Source organism: Eleutherodactylus coqui, chromosome 7 (genome assembly GCF_035609145.1).
Source record: "Eleutherodactylus coqui strain aEleCoq1 chromosome 7, aEleCoq1.hap1, whole genome shotgun sequence".
Classification (NCBI taxonomy): domain Eukaryota; kingdom Metazoa; phylum Chordata; class Amphibia; order Anura; family Eleutherodactylidae; genus Eleutherodactylus; species Eleutherodactylus coqui.
This window is the reverse complement of record NC_089843.1, coordinates 48,700,491-48,719,050: the sequence shown is the minus strand read 5'-3', so window position 1 is coordinate 48,719,050 and position 18,560 is coordinate 48,700,491. Positions and strand designations below refer to the sequence as shown.

The 18,560-nt window shown below is 38.4% G+C and overlaps 11 non-coding genes across 11 annotated transcripts; all 11 read left to right on the top strand.

Annotated features, from left to right (window-relative positions):
* The first annotated feature begins 872 nt into the window (after window positions 1–872).
* On the top strand, window positions 873–945 carry TRNAT-UGU (transfer RNA threonine (anticodon UGU)). The gene has a single exon. It is a non-coding gene; the product is annotated as a tRNA-Thr (tRNA).
* Window positions 946–2,482: 1,537 nt separating this feature from the next.
* Window positions 2,483–2,555, top strand: TRNAT-UGU (transfer RNA threonine (anticodon UGU)). Its single transcript has one exon. It is a non-coding gene; the product is annotated as a tRNA-Thr (tRNA).
* Window positions 2,556–4,092: 1,537 nt separating this feature from the next.
* Window positions 4,093–4,165, top strand: TRNAT-UGU (transfer RNA threonine (anticodon UGU)). Its single transcript has one exon. It is a non-coding gene; the product is annotated as a tRNA-Thr (tRNA).
* Window positions 4,166–5,702: 1,537 nt separating this feature from the next.
* TRNAT-UGU (transfer RNA threonine (anticodon UGU)) lies at window positions 5,703–5,775 on the top strand. The gene has a single exon. It is a non-coding gene; the product is annotated as a tRNA-Thr (tRNA).
* Window positions 5,776–7,312: 1,537 nt separating this feature from the next.
* Window positions 7,313–7,385, top strand: TRNAT-UGU (transfer RNA threonine (anticodon UGU)). The gene has a single exon. It is a non-coding gene; the product is annotated as a tRNA-Thr (tRNA).
* A 1,537-nt stretch (window positions 7,386–8,922) lies between these two features.
* TRNAT-UGU (transfer RNA threonine (anticodon UGU)) lies at window positions 8,923–8,995 on the top strand. The gene has a single exon. It is a non-coding gene; the product is annotated as a tRNA-Thr (tRNA).
* A 1,537-nt stretch (window positions 8,996–10,532) lies between these two features.
* On the top strand, window positions 10,533–10,605 carry TRNAT-UGU (transfer RNA threonine (anticodon UGU)). The gene has a single exon. It is a non-coding gene; the product is annotated as a tRNA-Thr (tRNA).
* A 1,537-nt stretch (window positions 10,606–12,142) lies between these two features.
* Window positions 12,143–12,215, top strand: TRNAT-UGU (transfer RNA threonine (anticodon UGU)). Its single transcript has one exon. It is a non-coding gene; the product is annotated as a tRNA-Thr (tRNA).
* A 1,537-nt stretch (window positions 12,216–13,752) lies between these two features.
* On the top strand, window positions 13,753–13,825 carry TRNAT-UGU (transfer RNA threonine (anticodon UGU)). The gene has a single exon. It is a non-coding gene; the product is annotated as a tRNA-Thr (tRNA).
* A 1,537-nt stretch (window positions 13,826–15,362) lies between these two features.
* On the top strand, window positions 15,363–15,435 carry TRNAT-UGU (transfer RNA threonine (anticodon UGU)). Its single transcript has one exon. It is a non-coding gene; the product is annotated as a tRNA-Thr (tRNA).
* Window positions 15,436–16,972: 1,537 nt separating this feature from the next.
* Window positions 16,973–17,045, top strand: TRNAT-UGU (transfer RNA threonine (anticodon UGU)). The gene has a single exon. It is a non-coding gene; the product is annotated as a tRNA-Thr (tRNA).
* The last annotated feature ends 1,515 nt before the right edge of the window (window positions 17,046–18,560 follow it).

Below are 18,560 nucleotides of genomic sequence, written 5' to 3'. Positions count from 1 at the left end.
TTGCTTAGTCAAAAAAGATAAACCTTTTTTGTTGATGCTTACGATGATCTTTGGTATCTCACCAAAATCTGCAAGCTGCCGAATGGTTGAGCGGTCTGGGGGACTACATTCAGGTTGTATGCTCTCCTGGACTTGTGGGTTCAAATACCGCTTCTGGCAGCTCAGTTTTGCTTAAATATTACCCAGGATGTTTTAGCAATTGCTACATGAAAATATTTTCAGAATAAAAAGACCTTCTGGTAAGAATGAAGAAAAAGGATTGTAGTGCCAAGCAGCACGAGGATTACCGAGGCATTAAGAACTGGGGCTTAACATCTTAGTCTAGGCTGATGGTGAAAAGAGCTGTTTTGGAACCATGTTAGTAGAACCAATGTGGCTGTTCTCAAGAAGCTAAATATTCTAGTACATAAGATGCTTTTTAATGGTGAATTGATGTTACTACCAGCTTTCAAATCTGCTTAGGTTTTTTCAACAGGGTTCTATCAGAACATAACTAAAAGAAAAGATATGCACACATACTGGGCTGATGTGAGCGCTTTGCTTTTAAACCTGCAATTTGAATCAAGGAAGGAAAAAGTCCTTCAAAACTTTTTCTGTTCAACCCTCTGACTATTAAATCCTCAACTAATATAAAGCAGTGCTGCACCAGGGAATGAAAAACTGCTCCAGGCTTTATATTTCATCCCAAGAATTGGACTCTTAGCACGACCAAACTTTCTTTGAGTTTCGCAATTTTTTCGACTTGTGTATTTGAGGATGGCCGCATGATCTTTTCAGGAAGCATGGGTTCATTCCTACTTATGACATTCTAAGATTTTTGAAAAAGGAATATAGAATTGGTCAAAAATATTGTGGGACTGTTTCAAAATGCAGGCTTCATAGCTCAGGGGTTAGAGCACTGGTCTTGTAAACCAGGGGTCGTGAGTTCGATTCTCACTGAGGCCAAATTTTCTTAGTAAAGGCTATCGTGAACATCAAACCTTCTGAAAGTGGTTTTTGCCTATGAGAAAGCATCTTTCAACACTTTCTCTTTACAGCCCTCTGAATGCCAAAATCAAAAAGTCGAGATTTTATAGTCCTTTAATCTCACTTCAACAATTAAGCTCTTAACATGACCCAATTCTCTTCTGGTTGCAGAAAATTTTCATCGCCATGTAGGTCACTGTGACTGCATGCTCTTACCCTGGGAGCGAGACCTTGAATGCCACTTTACACAGGTGGGATATACCTTGAATGGAATGTGTTATCAGAACAATACCTATTGCTTGAATCAAAGTTTGATGTCACGCATAATTTTTAAATAATTTTAATGATTTGGGAAATTAAAATCTTGCAGTTTTCACTCTTTCCACCTAGCCCTATTATTCTGCTCTGTAGAAATCGCTTTTTAGTAGTGATCTGATTGTCATTACAGGCAGAATTACAAATATAGATAAAACCTTTTGTATTAATCAAAATGGATCACACCATTCACATTAGATCATGTGCACAACTCACTCAAACCTTTACTTGCAGGATTCCCTTAACACAGGTTAGCACATGCTTGGAGCACACTATCAGACGAACAATGCCTTCTCTCCCGTCTATTGTTTTGAAGCGCTTTTAGTTGCTTGCTTAGTCAAAAAAGATAAACCTTTTTTGTTGATGCTTACGATGATCTTTGGTATCTCACCAAAATCTGCAAGCTGCCGAATGGTTGAGCGGTCTGGGGGACTACGTTCAGGTTGTATGCTCTCCTGGACTTGTGGGTTCAAATACCGCTTCTGGCAGCTCAGTTTTGCTTAAATATTACCCAGGATGTTTTAGCAATTGCTACATGAAAATATTTTCAGAATAAAAAGACCTTCTGGTAAGAATGAAGAAAAAGGATTGTAGTGCCAAGCAGCACGAGGATTACCGAGGCATTAAGAACTGGGGCTTAACATCTTAGTCTAGGCTGATGGTGAAAAGAGCTGTTTTGGAACCATGTTAGTAGAACCAATGTGGCTGTTCTCAAGAAGCTAAATATTCTAGTACATAAGATGCTTTTTAATGGTGAATTGATGTTACTACCAGCTTTCAAATCTGCTTAGGTTTTTTCAACAGGGTTCTATCAGAACATAACTAAAAGAAAAGATATGCACACATACTGGGCTGATGTGAGCGCTTTGCTTTTAAACCTGCAATTTGAATCAAGGAAGGAAAAAGTCCTTCAAAACTTTTTCTGTTCAACCCTCTGACTATTAAATCCTCAACTAATATAAAGCAGTGCTGCACCAGGGAATGAAAAACTGCTCCAGGCTTTATATTTCATCCCAAGAATTGGACTCTTAGCACGACCAAACTTTCTTTGAGTTTCGCAATTTTTTCGACTTGTGTATTTGAGGATGGCCGCATGATCTTTTCAGGAAGCATGGGTTCATTCCTACTTATGACATTCTAAGATTTTTGAAAAAGGAATATAGAATTGGTCAAAAATATTGTGGGACTGTTTCAAAATGCAGGCTTCATAGCTCAGGGGTTAGAGCACTGGTCTTGTAAACCAGGGGTCGTGAGTTCGATTCTCACTGAGGCCAAATTTTCTTAGTAAAGGCTATCGTGAACATCAAACCTTCTGAAAGTGGTTTTTGCCTATGAGAAAGCATCTTTCAACACTTTCTCTTTACAGCCCTCTGAATGCCAAAATCAAAAAGTCGAGATTTTATAGTCCTTTAATCTCACTTCAACAATTAAGCTCTTAACATGACCCAATTCTCTTCTGGTTGCAGAAAATTTTCATCGCCATGTAGGTCACTGTGACTGCATGCTCTTACCCTGGGAGCGAGACCTTGAATGCCACTTTACACAGGTGGGATATACCTTGAATGGAATGTGTTATCAGAACAATACCTATTGCTTGAATCAAAGTTTGATGTCACGCATAATTTTTAAATAATTTTAATGATTTGGGAAATTAAAATCTTGCAGTTTTCACTCTTTCCACCTAGCCCTATTATTCTGCTCTGTAGAAATCGCTTTTTAGTAGTGATCTGATTGTCATTACAGGCAGAATTACAAATATAGATAAAACCTTTTGTATTAATCAAAATGGATCACACCATTCACATTAGATCATGTGCACAACTCACTCAAACCTTTACTTGCAGGATTCCCTTAACACAGGTTAGCACATGCTTGGAGCACACTATCAGACGAACAATGCCTTCTCTCCCGTCTATTGTTTTGAAGCGCTTTTAGTTGCTTGCTTAGTCAAAAAAGATAAACCTTTTTTGTTGATGCTTACGATGATCTTTGGTATCTCACCAAAATCTGCAAGCTGCCGAATGGTTGAGCGGTCTGGGGGACTACATTCAGGTTGTATGCTCTCCTGGACTTGTGGGTTCAAATACCGCTTCTGGCAGCTCAGTTTTGCTTAAATATTACCCAGGATGTTTTAGCAATTGCTACATGAAAATATTTTCAGAATAAAAAGACCTTCTGGTAAGAATGAAGAAAAAGGATTGTAGTGCCAAGCAGCACGAGGATTACCGAGGCATTAAGAACTGGGGCTTAACATCTTAGTCTAGGCTGATGGTGAAAAGAGCTGTTTTGGAACCATGTTAGTAGAACCAATGTGGCTGTTCTCAAGAAGCTAAATATTCTAGTACATAAGATGCTTTTTAATGGTGAATTGATGTTACTACCAGCTTTCAAATCTGCTTAGGTTTTTTCAACAGGGTTCTATCAGAACATAACTAAAAGAAAAGATATGCACACATACTGGGCTGATGTGAGCGCTTTGCTTTTAAACCTGCAATTTGAATCAAGGAAGGAAAAAGTCCTTCAAAACTTTTTCTGTTCAACCCTCTGACTATTAAATCCTCAACTAATATAAAGCAGTGCTGCACCAGGGAATGAAAAACTGCTCCAGGCTTTATATTTCATCCCAAGAATTGGACTCTTAGCACGACCAAACTTTCTTTGAGTTTCGCAATTTTTTCGACTTGTGTATTTGAGGATGGCCGCATGATCTTTTCAGGAAGCATGGGTTCATTCCTACTTATGACATTCTAAGATTTTTGAAAAAGGAATATAGAATTGGTCAAAAATATTGTGGGACTGTTTCAAAATGCAGGCTTCATAGCTCAGGGGTTAGAGCACTGGTCTTGTAAACCAGGGGTCGTGAGTTCGATTCTCACTGAGGCCAAATTTTCTTAGTAAAGGCTATCGTGAACATCAAACCTTCTGAAAGTGGTTTTTGCCTATGAGAAAGCATCTTTCAACACTTTCTCTTTACAGCCCTCTGAATGCCAAAATCAAAAAGTCGAGATTTTATAGTCCTTTAATCTCACTTCAACAATTAAGCTCTTAACATGACCCAATTCTCTTCTGGTTGCAGAAAATTTTCATCGCCATGTAGGTCACTGTGACTGCATGCTCTTACCCTGGGAGCGAGACCTTGAATGCCACTTTACACAGGTGGGATATACCTTGAATGGAATGTGTTATCAGAACAATACCTATTGCTTGAATCAAAGTTTGATGTCACGCATAATTTTTAAATAATTTTAATGATTTGGGAAATTAAAATCTTGCAGTTTTCACTCTTTCCACCTAGCCCTATTATTCTGCTCTGTAGAAATCGCTTTTTAGTAGTGATCTGATTGTCATTACAGGCAGAATTACAAATATAGATAAAACCTTTTGTATTAATCAAAATGGATCACACCATTCACATTAGATCATGTGCACAACTCACTCAAACCTTTACTTGCAGGATTCCCTTAACACAGGTTAGCACATGCTTGGAGCACACTATCAGACGAACAATGCCTTCTCTCCCGTCTATTGTTTTGAAGCGCTTTTAGTTGCTTGCTTAGTCAAAAAAGATAAACCTTTTTTGTTGATGCTTACGATGATCTTTGGTATCTCACCAAAATCTGCAAGCTGCCGAATGGTTGAGCGGTCTGGGGGACTACGTTCAGGTTGTATGCTCTCATGGACTTGTGGGTTCAAATACCGCTTCTGGCAGCTCAGTTTTGCTTAAATATTACCCAGGATGTTTTAGCAATTGCTACATGAAAATATTTTCAGAATAAAAAGACCTTCTGGTAAGAATGAAGAAAAAGGATTGTAGTGCCAAGCAGCACGAGGATTACCGAGGCATTAAGAACTGGGGCTTAACATCTTAGTCTAGGCTGATGGTGAAAAGAGCTGTTTTGGAACCATGTTAGTAGAACCAATGTGGCTGTTCTCAAGAAGCTAAATATTCTAGTACATAAGATGCTTTTTAATGGTGAATTGATGTTACTACCAGCTTTCAAATCTGCTTAGGTTTTTTCAACAGGGTTCTATCAGAACATAACTAAAAGAAAAGATATGCACACATACTGGGCTGATGTGAGCGCTTTGCTTTTAAACCTGCAATTTGAATCAAGGAAGGAAAAAGTCCTTCAAAACTTTTTCTGTTCAACCCTCTGACTATTAAATCCTCAACTAATATAAAGCAGTGCTGCACCAGGGAATGAAAAACTGCTCCAGGCTTTATATTTCATCCCAAGAATTGGACTCTTAGCACGACCAAACTTTCTTTGAGTTTCGCAATTTTTTCGACTTGTGTATTTGAGGATGGCCGCATGATCTTTTCAGGAAGCATGGGTTCATTCCTACTTATGACATTCTAAGATTTTTGAAAAAGGAATATAGAATTGGTCAAAAATATTGTGGGACTGTTTCAAAATGCAGGCTTCATAGCTCAGGGGTTAGAGCACTGGTCTTGTAAACCAGGGGTCGTGAGTTCGATTCTCACTGAGGCCAAATTTTCTTAGTAAAGGCTATCGTGAACATCAAACCTTCTGAAAGTGGTTTTTGCCTATGAGAAAGCATCTTTCAACACTTTCTCTTTACAGCCCTCTGAATGCCAAAATCAAAAAGTCGAGATTTTATAGTCCTTTAATCTCACTTCAACAATTAAGCTCTTAACATGACCCAATTCTCTTCTGGTTGCAGAAAATTTTCATCGCCATGTAGGTCACTGTGACTGCATGCTCTTACCCTGGGAGCGAGACCTTGAATGCCACTTTACACAGGTGGGATATACCTTGAATGGAATGTGTTATCAGAACAATACCTATTGCTTGAATCAAAGTTTGATGTCACGCATAATTTTTAAATAATTTTAATGATTTGGGAAATTAAAATCTTGCAGTTTTCACTCTTTCCACCTAGCCCTATTATTCTGCTCTGTAGAAATCGCTTTTTAGTAGTGATCTGATTGTCATTACAGGCAGAATTACAAATATAGATAAAACCTTTTGTATTAATCAAAATGGATCACACCATTCACATTAGATCATGTGCACAACTCACTCAAACCTTTACTTGCAGGATTCCCTTAACACAGGTTAGCACATGCTTGGAGCACACTATCAGACGAACAATGCCTTCTCTCCCGTCTATTGTTTTGAAGCGCTTTTAGTTGCTTGCTTAGTCAAAAAAGATAAACCTTTTTTGTTGATGCTTACGATGATCTTTGGTATCTCACCAAAATCTGCAAGCTGCCGAATGGTTGAGCGGTCTGGGGGACTACGTTCAGGTTGTATGCTCTCCTGGACTTGTGGGTTCAAATACCGCTTCTGGCAGCTCAGTTTTGCTTAAATATTACCCAGGATGTTTTAGCAATTGCTACATGAAAATATTTTCAGAATAAAAAGACCTTCTGGTAAGAATGAAGAAAAAGGATTGTAGTGCCAAGCAGCACGAGGATTACCGAGGCATTAAGAACTGGGGCTTAACATCTTAGTCTAGGCTGATGGTGAAAAGAGCTGTTTTGGAACCATGTTAGTAGAACCAATGTGGCTGTTCTCAAGAAGCTAAATATTCTAGTACATAAGATGCTTTTTAATGGTGAATTGATGTTACTACCAGCTTTCAAATCTGCTTAGGTTTTTTCAACAGGGTTCTATCAGAACATAACTAAAAGAAAAGATATGCACACATACTGGGCTGATGTGAGCGCTTTGCTTTTAAACCTGCAATTTGAATCAAGGAAGGAAAAAGTCCTTCAAAACTTTTTCTGTTCAACCCTCTGACTATTAAATCCTCAACTAATATAAAGCAGTGCTGCACCAGGGAATGAAAAACTGCTCCAGGCTTTATATTTCATCCCAAGAATTGGACTCTTAGCACGACCAAACTTTCTTTGAGTTTCGCAATTTTTTCGACTTGTGTATTTGAGGATGGCCGCATGATCTTTTCAGGAAGCATGGGTTCATTCCTACTTATGACATTCTAAGATTTTTGAAAAAGGAATATAGAATTGGTCAAAAATATTGTGGGACTGTTTCAAAATGCAGGCTTCATAGCTCAGGGGTTAGAGCACTGGTCTTGTAAACCAGGGGTCGTGAGTTCGATTCTCACTGAGGCCAAATTTTCTTAGTAAAGGCTATCGTGAACATCAAACCTTCTGAAAGTGGTTTTTGCCTATGAGAAAGCATCTTTCAACACTTTCTCTTTACAGCCCTCTGAATGCCAAAATCAAAAAGTCGAGATTTTATAGTCCTTTAATCTCACTTCAACAATTAAGCTCTTAACATGACCCAATTCTCTTCTGGTTGCAGAAAATTTTCATCGCCATGTAGGTCACTGTGACTGCATGCTCTTACCCTGGGAGCGAGACCTTGAATGCCACTTTACACAGGTGGGATATACCTTGAATGGAATGTGTTATCAGAACAATACCTATTGCTTGAATCAAAGTTTGATGTCACGCATAATTTTTAAATAATTTTAATGATTTGGGAAATTAAAATCTTGCAGTTTTCACTCTTTCCACCTAGCCCTATTATTCTGCTCTGTAGAAATCGCTTTTTAGTAGTGATCTGATTGTCATTACAGGCAGAATTACAAATATAGATAAAACCTTTTGTATTAATCAAAATGGATCACACCATTCACATTAGATCATGTGCACAACTCACTCAAACCTTTACTTGCAGGATTCCCTTAACACAGGTTAGCACATGCTTGGAGCACACTATCAGACGAACAATGCCTTCTCTCCCGTCTATTGTTTTGAAGCGCTTTTAGTTGCTTGCTTAGTCAAAAAAGATAAACCTTTTTTGTTGATGCTTACGATGATCTTTGGTATCTCACCAAAATCTGCAAGCTGCCGAATGGTTGAGCGGTCTGGGGGACTACATTCAGGTTGTATGCTCTCCTGGACTTGTGGGTTCAAATACCGCTTCTGGCAGCTCAGTTTTGCTTAAATATTACCCAGGATGTTTTAGCAATTGCTACATGAAAATATTTTCAGAATAAAAAGACCTTCTGGTAAGAATGAAGAAAAAGGATTGTAGTGCCAAGCAGCACGAGGATTACCGAGGCATTAAGAACTGGGGCTTAACATCTTAGTCTAGGCTGATGGTGAAAAGAGCTGTTTTGGAACCATGTTAGTAGAACCAATGTGGCTGTTCTCAAGAAGCTAAATATTCTAGTACATAAGATGCTTTTTAATGGTGAATTGATGTTACTACCAGCTTTCAAATCTGCTTAGGTTTTTTCAACAGGGTTCTATCAGAACATAACTAAAAGAAAAGATATGCACACATACTGGGCTGATGTGAGCGCTTTGCTTTTAAACCTGCAATTTGAATCAAGGAAGGAAAAAGTCCTTCAAAACTTTTTCTGTTCAACCCTCTGACTATTAAATCCTCAACTAATATAAAGCAGTGCTGCACCAGGGAATGAAAAACTGCTCCAGGCTTTATATTTCATCCCAAGAATTGGACTCTTAGCACGACCAAACTTTCTTTGAGTTTCGCAATTTTTTCGACTTGTGTATTTGAGGATGGCCGCATGATCTTTTCAGGAAGCATGGGTTCATTCCTACTTATGACATTCTAAGATTTTTGAAAAAGGAATATAGAATTGGTCAAAAATATTGTGGGACTGTTTCAAAATGCAGGCTTCATAGCTCAGGGGTTAGAGCACTGGTCTTGTAAACCAGGGGTCGTGAGTTCGATTCTCACTGAGGCCAAATTTTCTTAGTAAAGGCTATCGTGAACATCAAACCTTCTGAAAGTGGTTTTTGCCTATGAGAAAGCATCTTTCAACACTTTCTCTTTACAGCCCTCTGAATGCCAAAATCAAAAAGTCGAGATTTTATAGTCCTTTAATCTCACTTCAACAATTAAGCTCTTAACATGACCCAATTCTCTTCTGGTTGCAGAAAATTTTCATCGCCATGTAGGTCACTGTGACTGCATGCTCTTACCCTGGGAGCGAGACCTTGAATGCCACTTTACACAGGTGGGATATACCTTGAATGGAATGTGTTATCAGAACAATACCTATTGCTTGAATCAAAGTTTGATGTCACGCATAATTTTTAAATAATTTTAATGATTTGGGAAATTAAAATCTTGCAGTTTTCACTCTTTCCACCTAGCCCTATTATTCTGCTCTGTAGAAATCGCTTTTTAGTAGTGATCTGATTGTCATTACAGGCAGAATTACAAATATAGATAAAACCTTTTGTATTAATCAAAATGGATCACACCATTCACATTAGATCATGTGCACAACTCACTCAAACCTTTACTTGCAGGATTCCCTTAACACAGGTTAGCACATGCTTGGAGCACACTATCAGACGAACAATGCCTTCTCTCCCGTCTATTGTTTTGAAGCGCTTTTAGTTGCTTGCTTAGTCAAAAAAGATAAACCTTTTTTGTTGATGCTTACGATGATCTTTGGTATCTCACCAAAATCTGCAAGCTGCCGAATGGTTGAGCGGTCTGGGGGACTACGTTCAGGTTGTATGCTCTCATGGACTTGTGGGTTCAAATACCGCTTCTGGCAGCTCAGTTTTGCTTAAATATTACCCAGGATGTTTTAGCAATTGCTACATGAAAATATTTTCAGAATAAAAAGACCTTCTGGTAAGAATGAAGAAAAAGGATTGTAGTGCCAAGCAGCACGAGGATTACCGAGGCATTAAGAACTGGGGCTTAACATCTTAGTCTAGGCTGATGGTGAAAAGAGCTGTTTTGGAACCATGTTAGTAGAACCAATGTGGCTGTTCTCAAGAAGCTAAATATTCTAGTACATAAGATGCTTTTTAATGGTGAATTGATGTTACTACCAGCTTTCAAATCTGCTTAGGTTTTTTCAACAGGGTTCTATCAGAACATAACTAAAAGAAAAGATATGCACACATACTGGGCTGATGTGAGCGCTTTGCTTTTAAACCTGCAATTTGAATCAAGGAAGGAAAAAGTCCTTCAAAACTTTTTCTGTTCAACCCTCTGACTATTAAATCCTCAACTAATATAAAGCAGTGCTGCACCAGGGAATGAAAAACTGCTCCAGGCTTTATATTTCATCCCAAGAATTGGACTCTTAGCACGACCAAACTTTCTTTGAGTTTCGCAATTTTTTCGACTTGTGTATTTGAGGATGGCCGCATGATCTTTTCAGGAAGCATGGGTTCATTCCTACTTATGACATTCTAAGATTTTTGAAAAAGGAATATAGAATTGGTCAAAAATATTGTGGGACTCTTTCAAAATGCAGGCTTCATAGCTCAGGGGTTAGAGCACTGGTCTTGTAAACCAGGGGTCGTGAGTTCGATTCTCACTGAGGCCAAATTTTCTTAGTAAAGGCTATCGTGAACATCAAACCTTCTGAAAGTGGTTTTTGCCTATGAGAAAGCATCTTTCAACACTTTCTCTTTACAGCCCTCTGAATGCCAAAATCAAAAAGTCGAGATTTTATAGTCCTTTAATCTCACTTCAACAATTAAGCTCTTAACATGACCCAATTCTCTTCTGGTTGCAGAAAATTTTCATCGCCATGTAGGTCACTGTGACTGCATGCTCTTACCCTGGGAGCGAGACCTTGAATGCCACTTTACACAGGTGGGATATACCTTGAATGGAATGTGTTATCAGAACAATACCTATTGCTTGAATCAAAGTTTGATGTCACGCATAATTTTTAAATAATTTTAATGATTTGGGAAATTAAAATCTTGCAGTTTTCACTCTTTCCACCTAGCCCTATTATTCTGCTCTGTAGAAATCGCTTTTTAGTAGTGATCTGATTGTCATTACAGGCAGAATTACAAATATAGATAAAACCTTTTGTATTAATCAAAATGGATCACACCATTCACATTAGATCATGTGCACAACTCACTCAAACCTTTACTTGCAGGATTCCCTTAACACAGGTTAGCACATGCTTGGAGCACACTATCAGACGAACAATGCCTTCTCTCCCGTCTATTGTTTTGAAGCGCTTTTAGTTGCTTGCTTAGTCAAAAAAGATAAACCTTTTTTGTTGATGCTTACGATGATCTTTGGTATCTCACCAAAATCTGCAAGCTGCCGAATGGTTGAGCGGTCTGGGGGACTACGTTCAGGTTGTATGCTCTCCTGGACTTGTGGGTTCAAATACCGCTTCTGGCAGCTCAGTTTTGCTTAAATATTACCCAGGATGTTTTAGCAATTGCTACATGAAAATATTTTCAGAATAAAAAGACCTTCTGGTAAGAATGAAGAAAAAGGATTGTAGTGCCAAGCAGCACGAGGATTACCGAGGCATTAAGAACTGGGGCTTAACATCTTAGTCTAGGCTGATGGTGAAAAGAGCTGTTTTGGAACCATGTTAGTAGAACCAATGTGGCTGTTCTCAAGAAGCTAAATATTCTAGTACATAAGATGCTTTTTAATGGTGAATTGATGTTACTACCAGCTTTCAAATCTGCTTAGGTTTTTTCAACAGGGTTCTATCAGAACATAACTAAAAGAAAAGATATGCACACATACTGGGCTGATGTGAGCGCTTTGCTTTTAAACCTGCAATTTGAATCAAGGAAGGAAAAAGTCCTTCAAAACTTTTTCTGTTCAACCCTCTGACTATTAAATCCTCAACTAATATAAAGCAGTGCTGCACCAGGGAATGAAAAACTGCTCCAGGCTTTATATTTCATCCCAAGAATTGGACTCTTAGCACGACCAAACTTTCTTTGAGTTTCGCAATTTTTTCGACTTGTGTATTTGAGGATGGCCGCATGATCTTTTCAGGAAGCATGGGTTCATTCCTACTTATGACATTCTAAGATTTTTGAAAAAGGAATATAGAATTGGTCAAAAATATTGTGGGACTGTTTCAAAATGCAGGCTTCATAGCTCAGGGGTTAGAGCACTGGTCTTGTAAGCCAGGGGTCGTGAGTTCGATTCTCACTGAGGCCAAATTTTCTTAGTAAAGGCTATCGTGAACATCAAACCTTCTGAAAGTGGTTTTTGCCTATGAGAAAGCATCTTTCAACACTTTCTCTTTACAGCCCTCTGAATGCCAAAATCAAAAAGTCGAGATTTTATAGTCCTTTAATCTCACTTCAACAATTAAGCTCTTAACATGACCCAATTCTCTTCTGGTTGCAGAAAATTTTCATCGCCATGTAGGTCACTGTGACTGCATGCTCTTACCCTGGGAGCGAGACCTTGAATGCCACTTTACACAGGTGGGATATACCTTGAATGGAATGTGTTATCAGAACAATACCTATTGCTTGAATCAAAGTTTGATGTCACGCATAATTTTTAAATAATTTTAATGATTTGGGAAATTAAAATCTTGCAGTTTTCACTCTTTCCACCTAGCCCTATTATTCTGCTCTGTAGAAATCGCTTTTTAGTAGTGATCTGATTGTCATTACAGGCAGAATTACAAATATAGATAAAACCTTTTGTATTAATCAAAATGGATCACACCATTCACATTAGATCATGTGCACAACTCACTCAAACCTTTACTTGCAGGATTCCCTTAACACAGGTTAGCACATGCTTGGAGCACACTATCAGACGAACAATGCCTTCTCTCCCGTCTATTGTTTTGAAGCGCTTTTAGTTGCTTGCTTAGTCAAAAAAGATAAACCTTTTTTGTTGATGCTTACGATGATCTTTGGTATCTCACCAAAATCTGCAAGCTGCCGAATGGTTGAGCGGTCTGGGGGACTACGTTCAGGTTGTATGCTCTCCTGGACTTGTGGGTTCAAATACCGCTTCTGGCAGCTCAGTTTTGCTTAAATATTACCCAGGATGTTTTAGCAATTGCTACATGAAAATATTTTCAGAATAAAAAGACCTTCTGGTAAGAATGAAGAAAAAGGATTGTAGTGCCAAGCAGCACGAGGATTACCGAGGCATTAAGAACTGGGGCTTAACATCTTAGTCTAGGCTGATGGTGAAAAGAGCTGTTTTGGAACCATGTTAGTAGAACCAATGTGGCTGTTCTCAAGAAGCTAAATATTCTAGTACATAAGATGCTTTTTAATGGTGAATTGATGTTACTACCAGCTTTCAAATCTGCTTAGGTTTTTTCAACAGGGTTCTATCAGAACATAACTAAAAGAAAAGATATGCACACATACTGGGCTGATGTGAGCGCTTTGCTTTTAAACCTGCAATTTGAATCAAGGAAGGAAAAAGTCCTTCAAAACTTTTTCTGTTCAACCCTCTGACTATTAAATCCTCAACTAATATAAAGCAGTGCTGCACCAGGGAATGAAAAACTGCTCCAGGCTTTATATTTCATCCCAAGAATTGGACTCTTAGCACGACCAAACTTTCTTTGAGTTTCGCAATTTTTTCGACTTGTGTATTTGAGGATGGCCGCATGATCTTTTCAGGAAGCATGGGTTCATTCCTACTTATGACATTCTAAGATTTTTGAAAAAGGAATATAGAATTGGTCAAAAATATTGTGGGACTCTTTCAAAATGCAGGCTTCATAGCTCAGGGGTTAGAGCACTGGTCTTGTAAACCAGGGGTCGTGAGTTCGATTCTCACTGAGGCCAAATTTTCTTAGTAAAGGCTATCGTGAACATCAAACCTTCTGAAAGTGGTTTTTGCCTATGAGAAAGCATCTTTCAACACTTTCTCTTTACAGCCCTCTGAATGCCAAAATCAAAAAGTCGAGATTTTATAGTCCTTTAATCTCACTTCAACAATTAAGCTCTTAACATGACCCAATTCTCTTCTGGTTGCAGAAAATTTTCATCGCCATGTAGGTCACTGTGACTGCATGCTCTTACCCTGGGAGCGAGACCTTGAATGCCACTTTACACAGGTGGGATATACCTTGAATGGAATGTGTTATCAGAACAATACCTATTGCTTGAATCAAAGTTTGATGTCACGCATAATTTTTAAATAATTTTAATGATTTGGGAAATTAAAATCTTGCAGTTTTCACTCTTTCCACCTAGCCCTATTATTCTGCTCTGTAGAAATCGCTTTTTAGTAGTGATCTGATTGTCATTACAGGCAGAATTACAAATATAGATAAAACCTTTTGTATTAATCAAAATGGATCACACCATTCACATTAGATCATGTGCACAACTCACTCAAACCTTTACTTGCAGGATTCCCTTAACACAGGTTAGCACATGCTTGGAGCACACTATCAGACGAACAATGCCTTCTCTCCCGTCTATTGTTTTGAAGCGCTTTTAGTTGCTTGCTTAGTCAAAAAAGATAAACCTTTTTTGTTGATGCTTACGATGATCTTTGGTATCTCACCAAAATCTGCAAGCTGCCGAATGGTTGAGCGGTCTGGGGGACTACGTTCAGGTTGTATGCTCTCATGGACTTGTGGGTTCAAATACCGCTTCTGGCAGCTCAGTTTTGCTTAAATATTACCCAGGATGTTTTAGCAATTGCTACATGAAAATATTTTCAGAATAAAAAGACCTTCTGGTAAGAATGAAGAAAAAGGATTGTAGTGCCAAGCAGCACGAGGATTACCGAGGCATTAAGAACTGGGGCTTAACATCTTAGTCTAGGCTGATGGTGAAAAGAGCTGTTTTGGAACCATGTTAGTAGAACCAATGTGGCTGTTCTCAAGAAGCTAAATATTCTAGTACATAAGATGCTTTTTAATGGTGAATTGATGTTACTACCAGCTTTCAAATCTGCTTAGGTTTTTTCAACAGGGTTCTATCAGAACATAACTAAAAGAAAAGATATGCACACATACTGGGCTGATGTGAGCGCTTTGCTTTTAAACCTGCAATTTGAATCAAGGAAGGAAAAAGTCCTTCAAAACTTTTTCTGTTCAACCCTCTGACTATTAAATCCTCAACTAATATAAAGCAGTGCTGCACCAGGGAATGAAAAACTGCTCCAGGCTTTATATTTCATCCCAAGAATTGGACTCTTAGCACGACCAAACTTTCTTTGAGTTTCGCAATTTTTTCGACTTGTGTATTTGAGGATGGCCGCATGATCTTTTCAGGAAGCATGGGTTCATTCCTACTTATGACATTCTAAGATTTTTGAAAAAGGAATATAGAATTGGTCAAAAATATTGTGGGACTCTTTCAAAATGCAGGCTTCATAGCTCAGGGGTTAGAGCACTGGTCTTGTAAACCAGGGGTCGTGAGTTCGATTCTCACTGAGGCCAAATTTTCTTAGTAAAGGCTATCGTGAACATCAAACCTTCTGAAAGTGGTTTTTGCCTATGAGAAAGCATCTTTCAACACTTTCTCTTTACAGCCCTCTGAATGCCAAAATCAAAAAGTCGAGATTTTATAGTCCTTTAATCTCACTTCAACAATTAAGCTCTTAACATGACCCAATTCTCTTCTGGTTGCAGAAAATTTTCATCGCCATGTAGGTCACTGTGACTGCATGCTCTTACCCTGGGAGCGAGACCTTGAATGCCACTTTACACAGGTGGGATATACCTTGAATGGAATGTGTTATCAGAACAATACCTATTGCTTGAATCAAAGTTTGATGTCACGCATAATTTTTAAATAATTTTAATGATTTGGGAAATTAAAATCTTGCAGTTTTCACTCTTTCCACCTAGCCCTATTATTCTGCTCTGTAGAAATCGCTTTTTAGTAGTGATCTGATTGTCATTACAGGCAGAATTACAAATATAGATAAAACCTTTTGTATTAATCAAAATGGATCACACCATTCACATTAGATCATGTGCACAACTCACTCAAACCTTTACTTGCAGGATTCCCTTAACACAGGTTAGCACATGCTTGGAGCACACTATCAGACGAACAATGCCTTCTCTCCCGTCTATTGTTTTGAAGCGCTTTTAGTTGCTTGCTTAGTCAAAAAAGATAAACCTTTTTTGTTGATGCTTACGATGATCTTTGGTATCTCACCAAAATCTGCAAGCTGCCGAATGGTTGAGCGGTCTGGGGGACTACGTTCAGGTTGTATGCTCTCATGGACTTGTGGGTTCAAATACCGCTTCTGGCAGCTCAGTTTTGCTTAAATATTACCCAGGATGTTTTAGCAATTGCTACATGAAAATATTTTCAGAATAAAAAGACCTTCTGGTAAGAATGAAGAAAAAGGATTGTAGTGCCAAGCAGCACGAGGATTACCGAGGCATTAAGAACTGGGGCTTAACATCTTAGTCTAGGCTGATGGTGAAAAGAGCTGTTTTGGAACCATGTTAGTAGAACCAATGTGGCTGTTCTCAAGAAGCTAAATATTCTAGTACATAAGATGCTTTTTAATGGTGAATTGATGTTACTACCAGCTTTCAAATCTGCTTAGGTTTTTTCAACAGGGTTCTATCAGAACATAACTAAAAGAAAAGATATGCACACATACTGGGCTGATGTGAGCGCTTTGCTTTTAAACCTGCAATTTGAATCAAGGAAGGAAAAAGTCCTTCAAAACTTTTTCTGTTCAACCCTCTGACTATTAAATCCTCAACTAATATAAAGCAGTGCTGCACCAGGGAATGAAAAACTGCTCCAGGCTTTATATTTCATCCCAAGAATTGGACTCTTAGCACGACCAAACTTTCTTTGAGTTTCGCAATTTTTTCGACTTGTGTATTTGAGGATGGCCGCATGATCTTTTCAGGAAGCATGGGTTCATTCCTACTTATGACATTCTAAGATTTTTGAAAAAGGAATATAGAATTGGTCAAAAATATTGTGGGACTCTTTCAAAATGCAGGCTTCATAGCTCAGGGGTTAGAGCACTGGTCTTGTAAACCAGGGGTCGTGAGTTCGATTCTCACTGAGGCCAAATTTTCTTAGTAAAGGCTATCGTGAACATCAAACCTTCTGAAAGTGGTTTTTGCCTATGAGAAAGCATCTTTCAACACTTTCTCTTTACAGCCCTCTGAATGCCAAAATCAAAAAGTCGAGATTTTATAGTCCTTTAATCTCACTTCAACAATTAAGCTCTTAACATGACCCAATTCTCTTCTGGTTGCAGAAAATTTTCATCGCCATGTAGGTCACTGTGACTGCATGCTCTTACCCTGGGAGCGAGACCTTGAATGCCACTTTACACAGGTGGGATATACCTTGAATGGAATGTGTTATCAGAACAATACCTATTGCTTGAATCAAAGTTTGATGTCACGCATAATTTTTAAATAATTTTAATGATTTGGGAAATTAAAATCTTGCAGTTTTCACTCTTTCCACCTAGCCCTATTATTCTGCTCTGTAGAAATCGCTTTTTAGTAGTGATCTGATTGTCATTACAGGCAGAATTACAAATATAGATAAAACCTTTTGTATTAATCAAAATGGATCACACCATTCACATTAGATCATGTGCACAACTCACTCAAACCTTTACTTGCAGGATTCCCTTAACACAGGTTAGCACATGCTTGGAGCACACTATCAGACGAACAATGCCTTCTCTCCCGTCTATTGTTTTGAAGCGCTTTTAGTTGCTTGCTTAGTCAAAAAAGATAAACCTTTTTTGTTGATGCTTACGATGATCTTTGGTATCTCACCAAAATCTGCAAGCTGCCGAATGGTTGAGCGGTCTGGGGGACTACGTTCAGGTTGTATGCTCTCCTGGACTTGTGGGTTCAAATACCGCTTCTGGCAGCTCAGTTTTGCTTAAATATTACCCAGGATGTTTTAGCAATTGCTACATGAAAATATTTTCAGAATAAAAAGACCTTCTGGTAAGAATGAAGAAAAAGGATTGTAGTGCCAAGCAGCACGAGGATTACCGAGGCATTAAGAACTGGGGCTTAACATCTTAGTCTAGGCTGATGGTGAAAAGAGCTGTTTTGGAACCATGTTAGTAGAACCAATGTGGCTGTTCTCAAGAAGCTAAATATTCTAGTACATAAGATGCTTTTTAATGGTGAATTGATGTTACTACCAGCTTTCAAATCTGCTTAGGTTTTTTCAACAGGGTTCTATCAGAACATAACTAAAAGAAAAGATATGCACACATACTGGGCTGATGTGAGCGCTTTGCTTTTAAACCTGCAATTTGAATCAAGGAAGGAAAAAGTCCTTCAAAACTTTTTCTGTTCAACCCTCTGACTATTAAATCCTCAACTAATATAAAGCAGTGCTGCACCAGGGAATGAAAAACTGCTCCAGGCTTTATATTTCATCCCAAGAATTGGACTCTTAGCACGACCAAACTTTCTTTGAGTTTCGCAATTTTTTCGACTTGTGTATTTGAGGATGGCCGCATGATCTTTTCAGGAAGCATGGGTTCATTCCTACTTATGACATTCTAAGATTTTTGAAAAAGGAATATAGAATTGGTCAAAAATAT